The sequence below is a fragment of the Heteronotia binoei genome, chromosome 21 (genome assembly GCF_032191835.1).
Source record: "Heteronotia binoei isolate CCM8104 ecotype False Entrance Well chromosome 21, APGP_CSIRO_Hbin_v1, whole genome shotgun sequence".
Taxonomy (NCBI): Eukaryota; Metazoa; Chordata; class Lepidosauria; order Squamata; family Gekkonidae; genus Heteronotia; species Heteronotia binoei.
Window position 1 is genome coordinate 180,204,910 of NC_083243.1, and position 17,531 is coordinate 180,222,440.

Below are 17,531 nucleotides of genomic sequence, written 5' to 3' on the forward strand. Positions count from 1 at the left end.
GAGCCTGCCTTGGCAGGGAGGGCGGGATATAAATAAAAGTTTATTAGTATTATTATTTTTTTTTTTTTAATTTTTTAAGATTTTATTTAGAACACGAAATACTTTATCTAAATACATTACACAAATTGAAGTTGCTTGTGGCGTATACAGACATAGATAATTCCAACATACATTATCTTAGTAACCATTTCAACATTTCAATCTTCTTATTACACTCTTTCCTCATTCATTTTAATAAATCAAGCCAATCATGAAATTTTTTCCATTTGTCAATTGCCTCTTTTTTTGATAAACCTCTGATCATGTTAGAGAGAATATCCATCTCCGCAATATTCACAATTTTTTGTATTAGTTCATCCCTTTGGGGAATAATTTTTTGTCTCCAAACCTTGGCATAGAGGATTCTGGCGGCCGTTAGAATGTAAACTGTGATGTATTCGTCTTCTTTTGGTAAATTATCCCGGACTAAAGATAAAAGCATTATCTCAGCTTTTAGTTGTATGTTTTCCTTTAAGATCTCTTTTAATAAATTATAAACCATAACCCAATATTTTTTTGCTAGTTCACATGTCCACCAACAGTGGAAAAAAGTGCCTATTTTAGATTCACATTTCCAACATTTTGGTGACATTTCCGTCTTCATTTTACTCAACCGGGACGGAGTGAAGTACCACCTATGAAACATTTTAAAGAAATTCTCTCTATAGCTAACCGGTTTGATTATTTTATAATTGTTTTTCCATAGAATGTCCCATTGGTCTAACATGATGTTTTTCTCCAGATTCTGCGCCCACTTTATCATTGTGGTCTTAACTGCTTCCTCTTCTAACTCCATATGTAAAACATAATTGTATACCCTTTTAATTAATTTATATGAGCCTGATAATAGCAGTTTATCGAAATCATAGTTCGGTCTAGTAAATCCTGAGATTTTATCTCTGTTAAATTTCGCGGTAATCTGCATCATTAACCACCAGTCAATTTTCACTCCCTGGTTGGCCAACTCCTCATTATTTTTTAATTTATCCATATCATCCAAAAGATCAGTATATCTAATTGGTTTTGTGACTTTCCATAAGCTAGGCTGAACTACTGCTTCCTCCGGCGATAACCATCTAGGGGTCTTCCCCCTATAAATCTTATTTTTGATTTTAATCCAGCCTTCCAAAAGGGACTTTCTAATCAAGTGGTTTTTAAAATAAGTCTGTGGCTTCCCCACATACCAAAGGTTAGCGTGCCAACCGGCCTGGAGATCGAAGCCTTCTATTGCTAATATCCGCCTGTTCTCTAAGAGAACCCAATCTTTAAGCCATAAAATCGTGCAGGCTAGGTGATATATTTCCAGGTCCGGGAGGGCTAAACCTCCATTTTGCTTGTTATCCAACAGAATTTTCCACTTAATTCTGGGTTTCTTACCCTGCCATATGAAAGATCTGAACTGTTTATTCATTTTAGCAAAAAACGGCTTCTTAACAGCGAAACACACCGTTTGTAACAGAAATAGAATCTTTGGTAAAATACACATCTTAATCAGTGCTGCCCTCCCCATAAATGATAGTCCTAAATTATTCCACTTTTTGAGCAGTATTTCCGTTTCTTTTAACAACGGTATAAAATTATTGTCATAGATGGTACTACATCTATTTGTGAGGCGTACACCTAAGTATTTTATTTTATGTTCTAATTTGCAGCCCATCTTCCTTTCTAATTCCAAAGATGCTGAACCAGGCATGTTTTTTGTTAAAATTTTTGACTTCTGTTTATTAACTTTTAAGCCTGCCACCTCACCATATTTAATTAATTCTGTTAAAGCTTCCTCAGCTGAATCAAGAGGGTCCTGCAAAATCAGAACCATATCATCTGCGTACGTCAACATCTTGTACGCCTCTCCTTTTACTTTAATGCCTTTGATTTTATCATTCATCCGAATCGAATTGCTCAGGACTTCCAAAGAGAAAATGAATAGCAGAGGGGATAGCGGGCAACCCTGTCTTGTACCCTTCTCGAGTGTTATTTCATCTGTTAGCTCTCCGTTCACCACAATCCTAGCCAATTGTTTGTCATAGATCGCTTGAATATTTCTAAAAAAATCTCCTCCACAATTAAGTTTCTTAAAGATTTCAAATAAAAAATTCCAGTCAAGATTGTCGAACGCTTTTTCAGCATCGATGAAAATAAAAGCAGCCTGCTTATCCCTACATAAATCCAAATATTCCATAATGTTAGCAAGAATACGAATATTATTACGTAAGTATCTGGATGGCAAAAATCCCGTTTGGTCTGGGTGGATTGTGGTGTGTAAGATCTTTTTAAGCCTGTTAGCCAAAATTAAAGAATAAAGTTTATAATCTACATTCAACAAAGATATTGGACGGTAGTATTTAATGTCATCCAATTGTCCTTTCTCTTTTGGTATAAGTGTCACATTACTGTATCTCCAGGAGGCCGGTATTTTTGCCGAACACCAGACCTCCTGTATTAAACTTTTAAATTGATTAATTATCAGGTCTTTAAAAGTAATATAATATTCTGCCGGAATACCATCCGGACCAGCCGCTTTATTCTTCTTTAACTTAGACCAGGCTTCCTCTAATTCAAACATAGTAATTGGCTCATCTAAAGTTTTTATTTTATCTTCCGGTATTTCCATCAATGGCTTTTTATTCAAGTACGCTTCTTGTTCTTCCCTACAAATATCCGCCTTTTTGTATAACGCTGAATAAAAATCTTTTATTATCATCTTTATGTCTTCCAAACCGACTTTAGGTCTTCCTTCTTTATCCTTTAACACTTTAATTATTCTTTTTTCCCTTTCTATCCTTATTCTATGGGCTAACCATTTCCCTGGCTTGTTAGCGTTGTCAAAATACTGTTGCTTGGAATATGCTATTTTTTTTTCCATTTCCTCCAGCAACAATAAATGTAGTTTATGTTTTAAATTCTTAATTTCCTCTTTAATTCCCCTTTGTAGGGGATTTTGCTTTAATTGAGTTTCTTTGTTTTTAATTAAATCAGTCAGCTCGGTTCTTAATCTTGCATCTTCCCTTCTCTTATTTGCCAGAAAATTAATAACCAATCCTCTAAAGTAAGCCTTACTTGTTTCCCACAACGTCGTTTGAGACACCTCAGCCTGTGCATTTACTTGAAAGAAGAACGTCATTTCTTTCTGTATGAATTCCACAAACCTCTTATTATTAGTTAAGTTATGGTACATTCGCCAACCAGATCTCCTCTCCTTACTTCTCATTTCACACATTAAGGGACAGTGATCTGCAATCGTTGAGGGAAGGATTTCTACCTCTTGTAATGTTTTGAGCATACCCGCTGAAAGCCACATCATGTCAATCCTTGACCAGGAATTGTGCCTATTTGAAAAATATGTGTAATCCCGCCTGTTTGGGTTTAATATACGCCAAATATCAGTCAAGCCATAGTCTTCGGCCAAATTAATAAAATTTTGAGGGAGAACACTACTTCCTTTCCTTTTAGTTTTCCCCCTATCCTTGTTCAAAGCACTTCTATCCAGATATGGATCTTTCACAGCGTTAAAATCTCCAATAATAGCTATCTTTTCATATTCACAATTTCTCACCTTATGACATAAATCTCTATAAAAGGTACCTTGTGACTCATTGGGTGCGTAAACATTTATTAGGAGAAATTTATCATCATGACTAACAATCTCAATGCCCTGAAAACGGGCATCCTTCCCTTCAAAAATTAATTCCGCTTGTATGTCACCTGAAATATAGGTTACCAATCCTCTCTTTTTTTTACCCTCCTCAGATGTACAAATAGCCTTCCCTAAGCCCTTATTCAATAATAAATGCTCATCCTTCTTTTTTATATGCGTTTCCTGTAGGCAGATAATATCTGCCTTAAATTTTTTGAGTTGATGAAAGACACGTTTCCTTTTTTGGGGCAGATTTAAGCCATTTATATTAACTGAGATTATCTTCATTATGTTCAATTAGTTCTAGCCTTTAATTTGTTTTTATTTTATTTTTAAACTTTGGATCTTCACTCCCTCCACTGAGATTTTTTCTTTTTCTGCAGCCTAGTTTCTCTATAGAAGCCTTCTTCTTGGCCCACTTCTCCCTCTTCCCGCTCTTTTGAGTACTGATCAAATTCAGTCTGTGGGGTTCCCTCTTGTGGTTCTCTATGATTTTTTGACCAGCCCTTTCCCTGGATATTCTTTGCATATTTATTAATGAATTCTTCCATCTCCGAAAGTGAGTCTATTCTAAATCTGGAGTTGGTGTATGTGAAGGATAGTCCTTCAGGGATTAACCATCTGTAAATTATACCTTTCTCCTGCAAAAATTCAGCTAATTTTGAATATTCTTTTCTTCGAGTCCTTATTGCCCAGGGCACTTCTTTCATAATTTTAATTTTAACTCCCTTTATCATTAGTTGACGATCCCTAAGTTCCTTCCAAACCTTTTCTTTGATCACTTTTCGGACAAATCGCACATGTATTTCACGCGGGAGATCATTCTTTTTGGCATATAATGTGTTAACCCTATAAATACTGTCAATCTGCTTTCCCACTTCTTCCTTCTCTGTACCTATACTACTTGTTAACGCATCCGCCATCATTTCTAGTAGACACTCACTTTTTTCTTCAGGCACATTTAAAAATCTGAGCACATATTCAGCCTGTCTCATCTCCATCTGGGCTATTTTATTATTTAATTCATTCTGTTTCTGTTCCAGATCTCCCATTTTAGTTTCAGTCTGTTTCATTTTATGTTCTATTGATTTAGTTATCTTAACCACTTCTGCTACATCTTTTTTGGTATCCGTAACTTTATGGTCTAAGCCATCAAATTTATCTCCCAGCGCTTGTATCTGTTGAGACAGTGAAACTTGTACTTGATTAAGTGCCTCGGCAAAACTCTGCTGTAGCTCTTTAATTGAGTCTTGTGCAATTGCAGCACCAACCGTTTTAGGTTGCCCTGGAGAGGCTTTAAATTTCCCTTGTTGAGACATCCTATCAATCTATAATCACACTTTATCAGCACTAGTCAAAATAAATTCTTTTAACACTTATATATATATATATTTTTTTTTCAATTAATACCTCCCACAATACTACACGCACTAATCGCACTCAATAGTGCAATAGTGCATTTAAGAATTCCCGGTCTTGACTTATAAACTTATAACACAACCAACGTTCAGTACAACAAGCAGGGTGGACTAAACCCCACTACCACAGCTCACTAGAGATTTCTTATATCTTGTACTTCCCACTAATTTTATCAACAGAGTAATGACCAACCAACAGCGTAATGTCCAACCAACCAAAATAGCTTCACATAGCGTCACACAGCCTACTTATAAAAACTTATTTTTGGTAAAGTCCTTTTTCTTATTCTATGAGCCGATAGTCCACTTGGCAGATTTATTCCTTAAAGTTCCTTAAAGTTCCTTCACCGGCTCAACAAATCACTGTCCTATTCTCTCTGCTCTTCTCGCTTCAAAGTGGGCTCTCCGAGCCACCGTCGCCTCTTCTCTGTTACTTCCGCGTTCCAGCCAACGCCCCAGATAATCAGCTAAACAAATAAACCAGCATAAGTCTAAACCGCTCCTTCACCGTTGACTTTAAATAAATATAAAAGTCAAAGGCAAGAAATGAAGGGAAAGAAAGGAAAGAAAAAAAAACCCGACGAGTTCTCCTGCACGTTGCCTTGTCGCGTTGCTCCACGGCAGCTCTCCCACGCCGCCTCCGCCCAGCTCTCACTCCGTTCTGAAGTCTTTCCCAACACAGTCAGACGAGAAGCACCAGCCAAATAGTGTGGCCTCCGCTTTCAATCAGGTCCAAAAAAAAAAAAGCCTTTATAGAGGAGAAGAAGAAAAAGAAAAATTCATGCCTCTTCCATCCGACCTCCACGCACAACCTCCGTGACCAGCGGCTGGAGCTAAGACGTCTACCGACACTTGCTGCCTTCGGGAAATAAGGTATGGGGAACACACGGAGAGCCAACCTGGTTCTTCCTTCCCCTCGCCCCTTCTTTGTACTACCACCCCCCGACGGGGTGAGTACGGACCTTCGGAGAGGCCCCCCTGAAGGCTAAAAGTCGGCAGGTTTCAGAGCTAGCCCGAAATCCTGCCGCTCCGCTCCGCCATTTTGGTCAGTATTATTATTATTAAACACCGGCAGAGGTAAAAAAAAAAAAGGGAGGGGAGGAGTGGAGAGGGGGGGGGGAAGCGATGTATTGTTTATATTTGGTATTATTTTTAATATTTTTTGAAAGATTGTTGTAACAATATATTGCAAATGAATAAATTGTTTAAAACAAAAAAAAAAGGAGAAAGCTTCCCTCCTGTCACGTTCTTTGCCAAACAGGACCTGTTAACTTACAGATAGTTCTTCTGTCCTGATGATGGGTTGAAAGCCTCCAGGCGGACTCAAGGTAGTTGGTAAATAACAGGTGTGGTGCCCTGTTCAGAAGTTTCCTTCAGGAATCATCACCATCTTGTTTAATAAAGTGTTTAAGAAACCATTGCATCTTTCAAGACGCTTCATATCTCTACAAAAAAAAAGTAGAGATCCTGCAGCTCCAAAACGTTATAACAGTATGTTTTTCTTTTCTTTTTTCTGAAGTGTTCCCCCCCCCAACTATGGGGACTATTATGTATTTACATATTTATTTAAAATATTCCAACTGTCTCTTGGGATATTGCTCCCAATATGGTTTAAAAATAAGAAAACACAATATCACTGAAATGTCATCTTAATTCCGGCTTGTGCTTCATCCAGGCCAGCATTCCACATGCCTCTCCCCAAAATACCCCCCAAGTTTCGAAACGATTGGACCAGGGGGTCCAATTTTATGAGCCCCAAAAGAAAGTTCCCCTATCCTGCAATATTTCCTATGGAAGGAAGGCATTTAAAAAAGGTGTGCTGTCCCTTTAAATGTGATGGCCAGAACTCCCTTGGAGTTCAATTATGCTTGTCACACCCTTGTTCCTGGCTCCACCCCCAATGTCTCCTGGCTCCACCCCCAATCTGGCTTCAGTTCTCTCTTCTTACTGAGTGCCAGACAGCCTAAACTAAATAGTTCACTGCCTCTCTAAATTGTTACACAACAGCATGGATTCAGGACGCAGTATAAATGTACCGAAGGCAAGAATGCAAAGTACTTTATTATATATGATGTCAGCTGTATTTTCTAGCTCTCCCAGGATCCTTTGCACTCTGCGGTTCTGTTTAACCATTGAGTACACCTAATAAAAACTTGTAACTAATCTTGGAGACATTTTATGTTCTTGTAGGTTAAACTAAGATGACACTCCCCTTAGCATTGAATCAAACGAATAGACTTGCAGAAGTTGCTAATAATAGCAATTTCAGTATGCCGTTCCTTTTCCTCATCACACTCCCAAGCTTTAAAAGCTGCAGAGAACAACAATTTGTCCCCTCCCAAAGTGCCAAGAGGTGTAAAGGCCTCTCCATCTTTCCTTCCTGTGAGATTCTGGATGTTGCAATCATGATAGGGGAAAGGCAAATAGATGGACAGGGAGAAGTTCCGTGGGACTTGTAGGTAACAACCAAGTCCTAAGCAAAGTGATCACAATATAGCACATGGTACAGTCTTTCCCGGTCTTAGCCACTGCAGGCAGTTTTGGTTTCCCATCTTCATGAAGGATTGCCAATTCCAGTTTGGGAAATTCCTGAAGGTTTGTGGGTAAAGCCTGAGTTTGGGGTGAAGATGGTGTTCAGTGGGGACATCGTGCGGTGGAATTCACCCTCTAAAGCTGCCGTTTTCTCCAAGGAGCACTGATCTTTAGTTTGGAGATCAGTCATAATTCTTGGAGAAATCTAAGCCCACCAGGAGGATGGCAACTCTATCTCCATGCTGGCACACCGAGAAGGAAACTAGGCTAGGACCTGCAGTTTTCCTATAGGCAGGAAAGTTTAGTTATGTAATCATTACCTACAGAATTAAATTGACGTTGATAAGAAAGTCTAGGATAATTGAAATATTCTGAATATGCTCTTCTGTAAGCCTAAATGCCCTCAAAACGAGGTTGGGGAATTAGGTGGGCACCTGGCTCACTAGGAATCTTTTTACCAATTTATACCAGGCTCAACCATCCAGTGGGTAGTTGCTCAATAAAAGAACTCTAATTTAATAAAAAACCCAATTGTAATTTATTTAGAATAATAGTTCTTCCACACAAGATAAAAATACAAAACAATCACACATTCACACAGGTCTAAGAAACACAGATAGATTGATAGGGGAACATATAAGGGTAGACACACAGGGTAATATTTACCATCGTAGTCTTCGAGGAAGGTTCCAATGGCGACATAAGAGGACAGGGGAAATGGACCCAAAACTGTGGCCAGAATTGGGGATGGATCTAGACAGTAGAACTGGGATACTGTTAGATGCACACATGAGTGGAGTTGGGTCAGAGGTTATAAGGCCTCACCTCAGCCCTTAGGGGATGGGAGGTAACGGGGAGGAGGAATGGGAGGCTCTGTGATGACCATGAGGGCTGGACATCAGCAGAGCCAATGGTGAGTCCTTTGGTGACATCCAATTGGGTGTTTGCTTTGACCAATGAACTTCACCTTCGTCCTGGGCACCCTGGAAACTTCCAGGTTGCGACAGGGCCTGGGGCAGCTCCAAAGGTGTCAGTATGGAAATGGCTAGGTACTTGGGATTAAGTGGGTTTATCTGGGAAGGTGACAATAGGGAATCAAATATTGACCTAGGTATCCCCGGTGGAAACAAAAGGACTTGGTTGTGACAGGAGAAGTTCTTCCTCTTTTCTCATCATCTTCTGGGCAAGAGTTATTGTTTAGGGTATTGCTAGGCAATCAGGACTAACAGTTGAGCTATTAATCCATTCATGGAGCAAATGGGTTGCTTGCGGGCTAAGGGTGACTCAGGGTGTGTACGTGAGCTTCCCACTATGAAGGAATGAAGTCCAGCCTGTCAGGAAGATGGCTACAAGTGGTGTTAGCGAGACACAGTGGATTCCATGCTCAGTGCTTCAACACCGGTCGCCTGGAAAGCTCCGTGGCGGCGCAGCTTCTTCCCCACCATGGTGGACCCACGCAGTGACGGGGAAACGTCCGTGCACGTTGGCAAGCACTCTATACCGGTTTAGAATGCCTACACACTTAGGCTGTTTACACAAATGAGTCCCTTTTAGTCCCTGGATGGTTTTGCTCACACCCTCTGGCCAAAGGTGTGCGAGCTCACTTCTCCAGGCGCCCTGGCAACCGTACTGGTGACTATGATATTGGGGAAAGAGGGGTCATTTCCTCACACTTTGCCTGTACAATTATTGCGATGGATAAGTTTGAATGGGCATCAGTACTAGTACATGTATATGAGAAAATGAGTGAAAACATGTGTACTGGGCCAACAGCACATGGCTGTGGTTGTACCATCATTGTGCGGCCAACCTCCTGACTAACAGGGCTACATTTCCTATAATGATCTCTGGTTGACCTTAAGTTGTGGGAGCTTGGAATGCAAAACTCCTCAAAGCTATTGAGATGACTGATGCCTGTCAACCTCTCCTGTCCTTGTGATGTAAGACTGCTCCATGGCTTATCTTGGAGCTGGGTGACCTGAAGAGGGCCAGAATACGTCTAGAAAGACACTGGCAGAAAACCATAAAAAATCCAACAGAGCATGCTGCAGGGTCCATTGGAATACATTATGAAGGGGTCATGACGCTGATAGAAAGATGTATTTGTCAGTTCATGGCCATCGCAGTTGTTTACAGTATCTCAGTATCTGTTGACTACTAAATTTGAGCCATTATTGTCTCAGGGACAATTAGCTATGACACATTTGCAAAACATTTTTTGCTCTTTATGGTCCTGGTCCCTTTTATCCACAGGACCAACTCTCCCCCTATACTCCACCATGACAGCGTCGCGCACCTGAGCAGGATTGTCTGCAGGTGGGCAAAACCAACAACTACGCATACACATATTTTCTCTGTTGTGGTCCCACCATATAGAGTAGCCTGCCTGATGAGGTCAAGAAGGCTCCCTGTCTCCTAGCTTTTCACAAACTATGGAAAAATGAATGATTCAGGAGGGCTGGGTTTGTTTTTTTTGAGGGGGAGTGTTTACACAAGTAACAGAGTTGCAGCATGATGAAATGGCTCAGAAAAATTACTTTGGTAAAGGGATAGGAACAGAGGACTATACTACAGTATGTAGTGTCTGTAGTTGTAAATATGATTTTACTATGTAATTTCTGCATTATTTAACAAGTCATGCTAACACTTAGGTTTTGTTTCAATTCTGTTAGGATATCTGCTTGGCTTCAGATTTCCGCAGTCCAAATCATATCACATGGTTCATTGGATGTTCCATCCTGATGATTCTATTGACTGCTCTGTGAATCCGCCTTGAGTCTCAGCGCTGAAGATGGGCTATAAATAATGTAAGTAAATAAATAAATACCATGTATTTGCTCTGATCACGATGATGGTTGCAATATAGACCAGGAAGAAGAAAGGTCTAACACTTTGTCTAGTATCTGTATAGATTATGTTGATGCAGTTACCGTAATGGATGCTGACAGAATCCTGGGATCTGTGGAGGCCACTCTGTGTGCCCTCAATTCTTGCCCATCCTGACTGCTAAAATCATGTAAGGACCACATTAACCAGTTTTTGATGTTCATCATCAATCAATCACTAACCCATGGTACCTTCCTTGGCCGCTCAAAGTGTAAGTTACCCACCCACTACTTAAAAAACATCCATACAGATAAATTACGTGGCCAATTCTTGCCCAGTTTTTTTTTTATCTGCCCTTTCTGGACAAATGATTGAGAGACCAGTAGTAACACCCTTCCCTCCTTCTGACTTGAATCTGAGGACTCCATTCATATCTGACAGAAGGGAGTTTTCACTCTCAAAAACTTACCGTATTTTTCGGACCATAAGACGCACTTCCCCCCCCCCCCCAAAAAAAAGTGGGGGGGAAATTGTGTGCGTCTTATGGTACGAAGGTACATACCTTCGGGGGGTGAGGGGGTGATCCGCTGCCTCTTCCTCCGATCCGGCGCGTCCCCGGCGCCTGCTTGCCTGGCTCCATCTTCTTCAGGCAAGCGTGGGATCACTCCACGTGGCCCCAGCGCTTTCCAAGTGCCGGCCGCGGAGGGGGCAGCGTGCTTCCTACTTCCCTGTGTTCCTGCCTTCAGCTGTGATGGTTAAAGCAAGCGCTGGGATCGCTCCCTCCCCCCTCTGATCCCAGCGCTTGCTTTAAACATCACAGTTGAAGGCAGGAACACAGGGAAGTAGGAAGCACGCTGCCCTCTCCACGGCCGGCGCTCGCAGCGCTGCGTTTGCGGAGGGGGCGGGTGCTTCCTACTTGCCTGTGTTCCTGCCTTCAGCTGTGATGGTTAAAGCAAGCGCTGGGATCGCCCCCTCCCCCCTCTGATTCCAGCGCTTGCTTTAAACAGTCTTGTAACACCCTTGCTCCTGGCTCCACCCCCAAAGTCCCCAGATATTTCTTGAGTCGGGCTTGGCAACCCTAAGCTTTTATCAGTTTCTTAGTCAGCCCCTCCCATTTGTTCCAAATATGAAACAGTCTTTCTGTTCTGTCTCCCTTTTGTTTCAAAGGATGGTGCAATTTCTGCTTCCTGTGTTCTACTATGCAAAGTTACTCTGGGTCTGAACATGCAATGTTTCCATTAAATGGAAGAGATAGGAAGAACGTAGCTAGCATATATCCAAATGAAATATTGACAGATCTGAAACAACATTCATTCCGGGGGGAAAAACGCTCAGCATGCGATAACAGGAGTGCTCATAAAAGCAGTGCACTTTGCATGTGTTGCTGTTATTTTTTTTCCCAAAGAGATGTCACTGGCATGGCAGGGGGTGAGTTGCCAAGGTTTAGTCCCTGGGGTATGAAAAGGATTGCTTTGTGAAGCATTTGATCCTGCAAAGGAGAAGACAGAGCAAGAGCAAAAGCCTGAGATGGAGTTTATTTAAACGACTATATGCGCGAGAGGCTGCGTTTTATGGCTAGAAACAGAACAGGATGGAAAAGCATTTTGTTTCTAAAGATGCAGGTCTGCAACCTTGACCCCAATGAGAAAGAAGCAGAATGCTTTTATTCCTTTTATAGATGAAGAGGCTTGTAATGTTCTTTACTCTTATCTTCAGTCACCAGCTGGTTCAGCTTACATCCTCCTCACCAGATAGGAACGGGGAGCCAGTTGTTTGATGAGCTGTTTGGATGTACTCAGTTTTCATGATGAACATATGAAGCTGCTTTATACTGAATCAGACCCTGGGTCCATCAAAGTCAGTATTGTCTTCTCAGACTGGCAGCGGCTCTCCAGGGTCTCAAGCTGAGGCTTTTCACACCTATTTGCCTGGACCCTTTTTTGGAGATGCCAGGGATTGAACCTGGGACCTTCTGCTTCCCAAGCAGATGCTCTACCACTGAGCCAACATCCCTCCCCATGAACATCTGAAGCTGCCTTATACTGAATCAGACCTTTGGTCCATCGAAGTCAATATTGTCTTCTCAGACTGGCAGCGGCTCTCCGGGGTCTCAAACTGAGATTTTTCACACCAATTTCCCTGGACCCTTTTTTGGAGATGCCAGGGATTGAACCCGGGACCTTCTGCTTCCCAAGCAGATGCTCTACCACTGAGCCACCGTCCCTCCCCTATGATTTATGACATGATTTATTTATATTCACTACATTTATAGTCTTGCTTTTCTCAGTGAGACTCAGAGCAGATTACACCATGTAAATTGATGAAATAAATAAACTGAGACAATAAATAAACTGGGAGAGCCACTTTGGTGTAGTGGTGAAGTGTGCGGACTCTTACCTGGGAGAACCGGGTTTGATTCCCCACTCCTCCACTTGCACCTGCTAGCATGGCCTTGGGTCAGCCATAGCTCTGGCAGAGGTTGTCCTTGAAAGGGCAGCTGCTGTGAGAGCCCTCTCCAGCCCCACCCACCTCACAGGGTGTCTGTTGTGGGGGAGGAAGGGAAAGGAGATTGTGAGCCGCTCTGAGACTCTTCGGAGTGGAGGGCGGGATATAAATCCAATATCTTCAATAATGAGCAAAATAAGCAATAGACTAGGACTAAGATTCCGAACTCTAAAACAAGCATAGGATATTAGATGTGATACAAAATGCAGATACAATAGAGAAAAATCTGTGTTATATCAATACAAAATCAAGCAGTGACAGGTAATACATACAATAAACAGATAATATATTCTAGACATAATATATAGTATATGCTTCCTTTCCCTTTGTAAGGCTCTTCTTGAACAGTTCCAATATAGTACGCCCCTATTCTCTTTATAGAAGTGCCCTCCTGAATAATTCTGTATCTTTGCACTTGTTTGCCACTGCCTTTAATTTTAAAAGGCACATGTAATAGAAAAAATAAGTCTGAGGTGAGACTTACTACTTAGGTTCACTGTATGTCTTGGGCATCTGCCCACAAACCCAACTAATCTTGCATTTAGCCCTTGTAATCACTCCTTGATACATCTGACTGTGCAAAAAGCAGACAATGCAAACTATCTGATATTAGTCACTTTAAGGATATATCTGACTGCCCAAACACTAAGAAGAGACAAACTATAAGCAATTCTGCACTTCATACAAGTCAGGTAATTTAATGACCTAGGTGAGTATGATACAGGGAATACTGACTCCCCTCCCTTACCTGAGTTGATTTAATCGTTAGACTGGCCAAAACCAACTGTAAATTGTAATAACCAAATGGCCAGTGTGCCCTAGAAAAGCTGCTGGGCATGGCCTATGAACGTGCAGTATCCTTATAGTTAATCAGTCCACTGGTCTGTCAGGTCCAGTATTGCCTCCTCTGACAGCAGTTTTCCAAGGGAATTGAAAACAAACCAGCCAGTATCATAATGCCCCTGTATAAATCGATGGTGCGGTCTCATTTGGAATACTATGTGCAATTCTGGTCACCGCACCTCAAAAAGGATATTATAGCATTGGCAAAAGTGCAGAAAAGGACAACTAGAATGATTAAAGGTTTGGAACACTTTCCCTATGAAGAAAGATTAAAACGCTTGGGGCTCTTTAGCTTGGAGAAACGTCGACTGCGGGGTGACATGATGGAGGGTTACAAGATTATGCATGGGATGGAGAACGTAGAGAAATAAGTCCTTTTTTCCCTTTCTCACAATACAAAAACTTATGGGGATTCAATGAAATTGCTGAGCAGTCGTGTTAGAACAGATAAAAAGAGGTACTTCTTCACCCAAAGCGTGATTGACATGTGGAATTCACTGCCACAGGAGGTGGTGGCGGCTACAAGCATAGCCAGCTTCAAGAGGGGGTTAGATAAAAATATGGAGCAGAGGTCCATCAGTGGCTATTAGCCACAGTGTGTATATATATGTATATGTATGTATATGTATGTATATGTATGTGTATATATATATATATATATATATATATATATGTATGTGTGTGTATATATATGTGTGTGTGTATATATATATATATATAAAAATTGGCCACTGTGTGACACAGAGTGTTGGACTGGATGGGCCATTGGCCTGATCCAACATGGCTTCTCTTATGTTCTTAAGGTCTCAGCTAGAGGTCTTTTACACCACCTACTCCCTGATCCTTTTAAACTGAAGGTTCCAGGGACTGGATATGGGACATCCTGCATGCAAAGCTGATGCTCTGCCACTGAGCCACAGCACCCACCACCACCTCCTGCTCAAGATGAACTTTACCAGGAAACATCAAACTGGTCCAGTCAATTCACACATAATTCAGGGAGCATGAACAAGGTAAATTTGTGTGGCAGTCATGTCCATGTCAAAATTCCGCAGCCTATGTACTCATAATCCTGTACTTTTCAACACAAAAAAATTGCTTTAATTTTTTAAAACATCAATGGTTCAAAAAAAGAAGAAGAGGGGACTGCATTTACTTCAATTCTCTGGATTTCCTCGAGTTCAAAAAAAATCTGCACATCTGCATAATGCTGAACATTTCTGAACTGTAATTTTAAAATGCAGCATTTCTAATTCGTAAGAAGAGCCCCGCTGGATCAGATCTAGTCCAGCACCCTGTTTCACACAGTGGCCAACCAGTTCCTCTGGAGGGCCAACAACAGGACACAGAGGCCAAGGCCTTCATAAGAACATCAGAAGAACCCTGCTGGATCAGACCAGTGGTCCATCTAGTCCAGCACCCTGTCTCACACAGTGGCCAACCAGTTCCTCTGGAGGACCAACAACAGGACACAGAGGCCAAGGCCTTCATAAGAACATCAGAAGAACCCTGCTGGATCAGACCAGTGGTCCATCTAGTCCAGCACCCTGTTTCACACAGTGGCCAACCAGTTCCTCTAGAGGACCAACAACAGGACATAGAGGCCAAGGCCTTCATAAGAACATCAGAAGAACTCTGCTGGATCAGACCAGTGGTCCATCTAGTCCAGCATCTTGTCTCACACAGTGGCCAACCAGTTCCTCTGGAGGACCAACAACAGGACACAGAGGCCAAGGCCTTCATAAGAACATCAGAAGAACCCTGCTGGATCAGACCAGTGGTCCATCTAGTCCAGCACCCTGTTTCACACAGTGGCCAACCAGTTCCTCTGGAGGGCCAACAACAGGACACAGAGGCCAAGGCCTTCATAAGAACATCAGAAGAACCCTGCTGGATCAGACCAGTGGTCCATCTAGTCCAGCACCCTGTCTCACACAGTGGCCAACCAGTTCCTCTGGAGGACCAACAACAGGACACAGAGGCCAAGGCCTTCATAAGAACATCAGAAGAACCCTGCTGGATCAGACCAGTGGTCCATCTAGTCCAGCACCCTGTTTCACACAGTGGCCAACCAGTTCCTCTGGAGGGCCAACAACAGGACACAGAGGCCAAGGCCTTCATAAGAACATCAGAAAAGCCCTGCTGGATCAGACCAGTGGTCCATCTAGTCCAGCACCCTGTCTCACACAGTGGCCAACCAGTTCCTCTGGAGGACCAACAACAGGACACAGAGGCCAAGGCCTTCATAAGAACATCAGAAGAACCCTGCTGGATCAGACCAGTGGTCCATCTAGTCCAGCACCCTGTTTCACACAGTGGCCAACCAGTTCCTCTGGAGGGCCAACAACAGGACACAGAGGCCAAGGCCTTCATAAGAACATCAGAAGAACCCTGCTGGATCAGACCAGTGGTCCATCTAGTCCAGCACCCTGTCTCACACAGTGGCCAACCAGTTCCTCTGGAGGACCAACAACAGGACACAGAGGCCAAGGCCTTCATAAGAACACCAGAAGAACCCCGCTGGATCAGACCAGTGGTCCATCTAGTCCAGCGTCTTGTCTCACACAGTGGACAACCAGTTCCTCTGGAGGGCCAACAGCAGGCCATTGAGACTGAGGCCTTCCTCTGATGTTGCCTCCTGGCTCTGGGATTCAAAGGTTCAGTGCCTCTGAATGTGGAGGTTCGCATCATTAATCATGGATAGCGTTCATTGATAAATGTATCATCCAAAAATCTATCTAATCCCCCTTTCAATCTGCTTATTCCTGTGGCCATCACTACATCCTCTAGCAGCAAACTCTGCATTTTAGTCACTCTGTGTGTAAAGTAGTATTTCCTTTTTGTCCATCTTGAACCTACTGTCCATCAGTTTCATTGGATGCTCACAGGTTCCGGTATTTTGGGAGAGGGAATAAAATTTCTCTCAAATATCGCCACCTCATGCATAATTTTGTAAACTTGCCCCCCACCTTAGTTGTCTCTTTTGTAAACTGAAGTCTCAGACTCTTCAGCCTTTCCTCATAGGAAAGGTGCTCCAACCTCTTAATCGTCTCGGTTGCCCTTCTCTGTACTTTTTCTTGCTCTGCAATATACTTTTTTGTGTGTGTACGTGTAAGGTTTTGCTTTGAGTATCACTCAAGGGAACTTCTCAGGATGAACGAAGAAGCAGTTTTATTTGAGATAAATCAGAAAAGCAAACACTTACGGCAAGAAAGTACTTGCCAGAACTGAAGTAAAATGAAACTTAACTAATATATATACAGAAAAACTAACGGCCCCAACTTTACACTCCAGAATTCTGGGCATGAAATTCCAGCACCAAAATGTATTTAAAAGAGTTCTCAGGTCCATAAACTTTTGGGCACCTCAAGGTTGCCTATTCCAGTCCAAAGCTACTTTCTCATGTCTCCGTCTTCAGTTTCCAGGGAGATGTGATAACCAGCAATTCTCTCAGGGTCACACTTCCCTCTTCTGGGCCCATTACTTGGAGCAGTCTCACTTTAGTTACTCAGAAAGATTAAGTATAGAACATAACAGTTGGCGAAATACAAGTCTTATAGACATATCTGTTGTTCATGATACACACCAGTCTATACTACTACATAGGAATATGTATATGGATACATGAATATGTGAATAACTCATAAGCAATGAAAAATATAACCAAAACATAATTCATAAGCAATGAAAATACTACAGAGACTATTTTGTTGATCAAACAAATGCAACCACAC